Consider the following 7756-nt stretch of genomic DNA (forward strand, 5'->3'; position numbering starts at 1 on the left):
GGGGACTTTACTCTAGGGAGCAAGAGAATCAAGGGAAAACAAGTTCTAATGACTTTGGTAAGTCTCCTTGGCCAATCACGTGGACTTTTATTTTCTTTGTGATCCTCTCGAATGAATGGAGAAATGTGCCAGGACCACGTAGGCATCTCAGCTATTTCAATATATGTCTGTGGGCAGTCTTCCACTCTCATGCCTTCCTTGCAGCACTACTGTCTTCATTATAACCTCAAGAAGGCTGTGGCATGCACAAAGCTGATTAAACTTCCCACAATAACTTTTCATCCAAATTAGAAAGCTCAAGGTTTGGCCATGTGAAGGAGTTATCTGGTAGGATATCCAGATGTTTTAATAACATGACTAGTATCTGTACTATATATTCAGATAAAGAAATACTGCTGTTTTACAGCATACTGCATATTGCATTGTTTTTAAGGAAATATTATCTAGATTAACATATTGGCAGGGTACTCAGCATTTCAAGGCACAGGTTCATATCCTCTGCAGTCGGTGTTTACCTTGACCCATATGCCATGTTAACAAGCCAGTCTGTTGCTGTGTATTATATAAAGGTGCTTAATGGCCTGTAAAACTTTATTCCTCAGTAGTTTATGCAGAATGTCTACAGGAATGTTGCTTAACAGGGAAGAGAGCTGTGGACATTGACCCTTCCTCCGTTCTCTTTTCAGTGCTACAACTGACTTCGTACGTGAAACCTGTTTCACCATGTACAAAAATGGAGGATGCTGTGCCACACACGAGTGCTATGAAGTGAATCTACTTTTACCCATCATAGCAAAGAGCCAGATTTTCCAAACGTAGTGAGTAGGCCCTTACTCTTCAAGAAGCCCAAACTGATTTCAATGGGACCAACTGCAGAACAAGACACTATTCAGTGGCTTGCATCCTTCGCTATGCTAGCTTAAAATGTGTTTCAGTTGGGGGGCTCTTCCTTGCTCCGGGGACTTTATGCCACATGCTTTCCCCATCCTACGAGGGGCGTCCTAGGCTGTCAGAGCATAGGGAAAGATACATGAGGAGTGATAGGGGAAGGGAGAGCTCAGTGCGCTTTTGCCATTCCCCAGCTGGCTTGACATGATTTACAGGTATGTCTACATTGTACACTGCAATGTAATGCAGAGATGCTTGAGCTAGCTCTGGTGTGAGCAGCAAGTTAGTTGCGAGAACGTGGAGATCAATGCTTCTCATTTCTGAGCTGGCATGTTTAAAGCTTCTTTGGCTATCTTTACACACCCTTGCAGCCTGCAGTAGACATGCCTGTAGAGTAGTCATAGCCAGACCAGAATTTGGGAAATGGAAAGGTGGTTCTGAGCCATTTCTCCTCCCTGCTCCCCTCAGCTGCACCAAAGATAAATTTGATGCAGTGGAGGATCTAGCCCGATCCGAGTAAGAGTGACAGAATCAGACACGGACTGCTGGAGTCTCCTGGACAGAGGGAGCTATAGAAATGCCACCTGTTACCACTGAGTCAAGGGCAGTAGCATCCCAGCTGCAGTGCAGTTCCTTTGTGTCTCTTTTGCTCTGGTGCTTTCACTCCCGTTTGCGACTTCCTGTGATTTCATCCTCCTTTCACCAAGATTTCCACCATGTTATGGTCGAAGCTAAAAACCAAACACACACATGTATGCTGCTCAAACAATTCTTTCCTTTTGCAAATCATTCAGACCTCACACCTCTCCGGCAAAACAAATGCAATCCAACCATCAGATCATAAAACCATGGAAAAATTTTATTTGAACTGCTGGCATGGCTTCTAGTAGTACGCCGGGGGCAGCTCTGCTTTCACATTTCCCCCGAGCCGTGTAAAGAATTTCACTCCTAGTAACTGAGCTATAAATGTAGGCCTCATGCCGTGCAGGCTCTGGGTTACAATGTGAGAAACCAGAAGGCTTTCAATTTTTTTTGCAGAAGATTATCAAAGCACCTTTAAAAAGAGCCAGATTTCCTGCCTCACCTTGCTCTGTTCATCTCTCTTCCATCCATTCTTTGAGGCACAAGAAGGCATCCAACATACTTTGACACATGCAACTGCACAAGTTACCCAGCGAAACGGATGGGAAAGGTTGTGTGTCTTAACTCGTTTCTACTGGGCGTCTCCCAAGGTATCAGCATTTGTATTTGTATACTCTTGTGATGGGATTCTTTACCAGCTGTGTCAAATACTTAGTAATGGAAAGAAAGGCTGTAAGTCACAACTGGACTACGTATTTATTTTCTTAACTGGTTTATATTCCATTTGTATGAAGCCTGGTGTGCTCTAGTGAACGTGTTCCTCACGTTTTCAGGAGAAAGAATGCACATTTGGAATCCAGTACTCTCTTTTCCCCTATAGGAGCCATCTGTACTATACTATAGAGGAATATGAATTGAGATGAGTCAGGTTAAAATACATCTGACCTGAACTTTTAGTCCTCACTGTTATTAAGCAATAACAAGCTATCATTTGTTATCTGTTAGATGCTAACGGTGGGGCTTAACATTGAATATGACCATGAATGGTTTCTCTGCATCAGGAATTTAACAATGTTGGAGCCTGCAGCAGTGCCAGGGACATGTTGAGGTAGTACTGGAGTGACACTGTAGCTATTATAGTCCAGGAAATATGTGAGAAGCAAAGATTTTTGTGAATGAGATCTTTAATTGGACCAACTGCATAGTCGGGAGAGCTTTAGACAAGCTTTTGGGCATAAAGTACCTTTCCTCAGGTCTGAGAAAGAAGCCTGCCCAGCCTGAGAAGAACACTGGTTCTCTCCTTGATTATAAAGTCCATGTTGAAGCTCAGATAAATTTAATAAAAAAGGTAGTTTGCACCAAAAAAATCTGCCTTTCCAACATTCATGCCTAATATGCGCATCTGCCTTTATTTAGTAAGTGGGAAAGCATCTGAGAAGCCGCAAGCTGAAAGAGGCACCCTATGTACACTTGCAAGCATGGTAACTGTGCATGAGGGGTTCAGGAAAAATCTGACCCCGGAGGCGGGTCACTGAGCCTGAGGAAGTAAGTAATGGCACTCCACATTTTGGTGTGGATATTGCGACTTTGCCTGCTAAGAAACGCATGCTAGTGCATCGCATTCATTGCATGGATAAAACATTCAGGGACATGCCAGCTGTTTCCTGTGAAGCAGTTTGATGCCTATTGCTATTAAACAAAGGGAAATGGGCAGTTCTTAGGAGGTAAGTGGAACTGGTCATTTCCCTGCTTAAACCGAAGAAATGGTATCTTCTGCAGTCATCTCTTTTTTTTCATTGAGTCTTTCACAGGCGTTACTCCCAAGATGGGCATCTTCATTTCAAGAGGATTGAATACTGATGGGATGTATCTTTAGCTAGCACATTTGTGAATGGGATGTATGCTATGGTTGTTGTGAGGGCAGGAGGTTTCTTTCAGTGCTTTGTCCCTTTGTTTTCAAAGATTTCAACACCACTGTGTGTCCCCACCACAAGCACTTTTCAATTGTCTCCATTAGTGATAGGTGACAGTTCTTCCTTCCAAGTCTTTTCAATATTATCAAGTCTTCTATTTTAATATATCTTCATTAAAAAAAAATCCTAAAAAATGAGGAACCCTTCCTCTTCCATGAGGATTAGTGGCTGTCCTAAAGTAGTTACCAAAAGAGCAGCACAGGCCAGATTGTAAAGGCATCAATTAAAATGTTCCTGTATATAATCCTTTCTGTTCAATCTCCATTACCAATGCAACAGGAGCTAGGTGAGGAAAACCTGAAAGACTTCAAAATTAGCCTGAAAAAATCTGGTAGCACATATGCTGCTGCAAATATGGTAGGCTTTATGTACTGAAGCCAAATGGGAGACAAGTTTTAAAAGATCAGTGGAATCCAGGAATCAAGTAAGGAAAGAAAGAAAGAAACAAGAAACAAGGAAAGAACAAGAGATATCCAGGAGGTTAGAGAGAGTTCAAAGTAAGGAATAAGAAAAAAAAGAGGCTAAAGCAAAACTGTGAACAATAAAATCTGCCCTCTTGCCTCTCTTGCAAATTCTTTTGTGAAATTTTATCAGAGGAGCTAACTGGGAGAAGGACATTCTGCAGAGAAAATAAATACTGGGGAGAAAAAAGGTGAAGCAAGGTTAAGATAATGTAAATAGCTTTCTGAGATACAAGGCTTTTCTTAGAAGAATCCCCACACTTGGTGTCATTCATACCATCCAAGGAAAGTATTACATTTTAAAGTCAATAGACATATTTTTCCAAGTCGCTCTAAGTTCACGCCATAAAGATGGTTTTTTGGTCTTTTTTTTCCAGACAAGTCATTTTTCTTTGTCCCCCTTTTTTTTTTACAACTGTAATCCATTTTTCATATTAAGAAAACAAGTGAGTGAAAGATTGCTTTTGGCACTTCCTTTCCATGACCCCATTCATTGCTGATGCGAGAATAAAGCAAAAGATGGTTCTTGGTTAAACTCTGATCCCTAAAAACACCAGATGTGAGCCATATGACAGACCTGCCAAGGGCAGGAGGAAGATTTGTTAGCCTGCATAAATTCACACTCACCCAAAGTATATCAGTGTGCTTGCAGGCACCTGAGTGAACATCAACGTAGGAAACATACAGTCCCTGCTCACTCCCCCGTGTCCCACCACTAAACTTTCTCACCTTGTGTATAGGGCTGCAGGGAAAATGAAAAATGCCAGCCAGGCAGCACATGATTTTGCAGGTAGATTCATGAACATACAGGCACCCTCATCCCTTTGCAAATAAAATCTGCTTCTTGTTAGAGGTGAAGAAAAATGATTACAGGAAACCCTCGCTATTCGTGGGTTCGGCATTCATGGTTTCAGATATTTGTGAATGCCGAACCGGCATTGTAATACACTTAAAGGAGCTCCTTGGGAGCTGCATGCTTGCTGCCGCCAGGCTCCCACCACCACCACTTGGCTGCCACTGCCGGCGCGGCGCTCCCACCCTTGCCACCACCGGGGGCACTGCGTTCAGGAATGCAGATGGCGTTCATGAACACGGTGCCTTATTCGTGGATTTTGCCATTTGCAGTTATGTGAGACTATATCCCCCGTGAATGGCAAGGGTCTCCTGTATTTTGGGATGACAGTCAATAAGGGCGAGGGAAAATGCAGGATGGCAATACAAAGCCCTGTGCTTGGGATGGAGTAATCACATGCACAAATATAGACTGGGAAGAATTGGTTAGGTTGCATCTGCACGAAAGGGCCTGGGGTTATGGTAGACCGTAGGCTGAATATGTGTCAACAGTGTGCTTCTGCTAAAAAAAAAAAAGGCAGTAGCATACTGGGGTGTTTCATAGCAGTAAGACCTGTAAGTCAAGGGAACTGATCCTTCTGCTTTATTCAGCACTAGCAAGGCCACACTTCAAATGATGTGTCAAGTACAGTTTGGGACACTGCACTTCAATCAAGACATGGAAAAATAGAAAGAATTCAATGGAGGGTATAAAACATGATTAGAGATCTGCAAAACCTGACTTACAAGGACAGGCTAAAAGACTAGGGTTAGATAGCCTGGAAAAGAGAATATAGAGGGGGATTTGATAACTCATCAAATACCTGAAAAGTGACTATAAGCAGGATAGGAGGATGAGAAGCAATGATTGCAAATTATGGCCAAGGAAGTTTAGGCGGGATATTAAAATGAACTTTCTGACTATGAGGGTGGTCAAGCACTGGACCTGGCTACCTAGAGAAGGTGTGAAATCTCCACCCATGGCCATTTTCAAGAGCAGATATTTATCTAGGATGGTTTAGACAGGGATGACCCTGCCCTGAGCAGGGGGGCAGACTAGGTGACCTCCTGAGGACCCTTTCAACCCTACTTTTCTACAATTCTGTAAAGTCTTGTCTTTCCTGAAACTCTTTGAGAACCATCCCACCATTTCCTTTGGTGCACAAGTCTCTTCTGCAGAGCTGGCCTTCAGGAGTGCATGCACTACCACTCTGCCTGAAGTCAGAACATGTCTTTCCTTAGATGCTTGTGCAAATCTGTTAGACATTTCCTCCTGCATTGTGGCCAGATTACCTTTTACTTTGTCTAAAGCCAGGCTTTGCTGTTTGAGCCTTCCCTAAAATACTCTTTCCCTAGTCCCCACAGAGCCTTCACTTTCCTTCTCAATATTTTCCATAATGTCATTTATAACATAAAGTGCTGAACCCTCCATGCTGCACACAGCATTTTTCATGTGGCCAGGTCAGGGGAAGAGCTATCTCCTTCGGCTTGTAACTGAGTCTTGCCTCGCACTCCAGCGCCCTATTTGCCTGTTTTGCAGCTACTGCTGCCAGAAGGTCTGTTTCCTCTTCTGCTTCCTCTAGAAAAATTTCATCCAAAGTATATTTTGCCTTTTTATTGGTCCTCCCCAGACATGTGGCCTTCCCTTTATTGACATTGAATCCATATGCCAATCTCATCAGAGCGTGCAGACTTCAGGCACGGTTCTCGCAGCGCTCCCTTGATGAATCAATTTCCATTTTCCAGGTCATATCCCTTCATATTCCCCTGTTCCACAAGCAGCACAGCACCTTTCCCCAGGTAATCTGTATACCTGGGGCAGCACCAATCCCACACACTAGGCAGCTGCCCTCTCCGTCCTCCAGATCCCTTCTGCAAACACATCTCCCACCTGCTCTGCCAATGATCCTCTAATTAATTCCTTTTAAACAGTTATATTAAGTATATCATATACAAAGAAGCTCGTATCATGTGCAACGTGCTGTCCCACCTGGTCCAACCTGAGCACCTGCCGCATTCCTGGTTGCTGAGAGGTAACAAATAAACTGCAGTCTGTGGACTCACTGTGGCATCCTTACCAGTGCTTAGGTAGCGCTAAACTCTTTGGAGCTTGATTCACTTGGGGCCTACTCCAAAGCCCAGTGAAATCAATGAGAACCTTTCTGTTAGCTGCAGTGGATTTTGGATCAGTAAGTAAAACTGACTTCTGTAAAACACAGCCCTCTAATGTTTCCCTCACTGCAAGTTTAGACCCCTGGACGGGTCAAAAAAAAAAAAATGTGGGGAAAAAAAGTGTGGCAGGGCACTGTCCCCCACAGAGGTGCAGTTGCCTCCCTGAGGCAACTGGAGGCTTGGTCCTCCAAGACGCTCCGGTAGCTAGCCAGAGTGTCTCTATGGCTGGCCCTTGCCCTAGTGCTGAAGCACGTTGCCTGCCCATGCAGAGCAGGCAGTGTGCCAGCCACAGGGAGCTGGACCTGGGTTCCTGCTGGTAAGTGGGGTATGGGGCGGGCTGGAAAGGAGGGAGGGGACCATGGGGGGACCCCCATTGGCCCCGCCCACTCCCCCAGCCCCCTGGATTGCTGCCCTGTCTGGCCCCATCCCCCGCCTGCTCCCCTGGCCCCCCTGATGGCTGCCCTGTTTTGCCCCATCTTCCGCCTGCTCCCTGAGCCCACCCGATCGCTGCCCCACCTGGCCCCAGCATCCCGGCAATTAAAAAAAAAAAGCCCATACTTAGCAGCAGTAGCGGCTGCCATTGAGGTCAGTGGGGCCTCGTGGTGGAGCCCCCCAAGCAGCATGGGACCTGGGTGGCAGCGCATGGAGCTGCGCAGCACCCTGCTGACCCTGGCTTCACCTGCGCAATGGGGCAATGGCAGTGCAGGTCACAGATGGCCAGGGCCAGCCCCGCTGCCCCCCTCTGCCCTGTGCTGTGCGGGGGTGGGGGGGCTCTGCCACGAGGCCCCAGTGACCACCCCCAGCAGTTGCTAATGCTGGTGAGTGCGGGGCTTTTTTTTTTTTTTTTTT

At 45.3% G+C, this 7756-nt stretch overlaps 1 long non-coding RNA gene across 1 annotated transcript in view; it reads left to right on the forward strand.

The window, feature by feature from the left end:
• Window positions 1-712: 712 nt before the first annotated feature.
• LOC109292705 overlaps window positions 713-7756 on the forward strand; it is an 11966-nt gene continuing 4922 nt past the window's right edge. The window contains exons 1-2 of the long non-coding RNA XR_002096175.1: window positions 713-818; window positions 1927-2120. This is a non-coding gene — a long non-coding RNA (uncharacterized LOC109292705). The remainder of the gene's footprint in view (window positions 819-1926; window positions 2121-7756) is intronic.

This window comes from Gavialis gangeticus, unplaced genomic scaffold (assembly GCF_001723915.1).
Source record: "Gavialis gangeticus isolate Ggan-Ray unplaced genomic scaffold, GavGan_comp1, whole genome shotgun sequence".
NCBI classification, from domain to species: domain Eukaryota; kingdom Metazoa; phylum Chordata; order Crocodylia; family Gavialidae; genus Gavialis; species Gavialis gangeticus.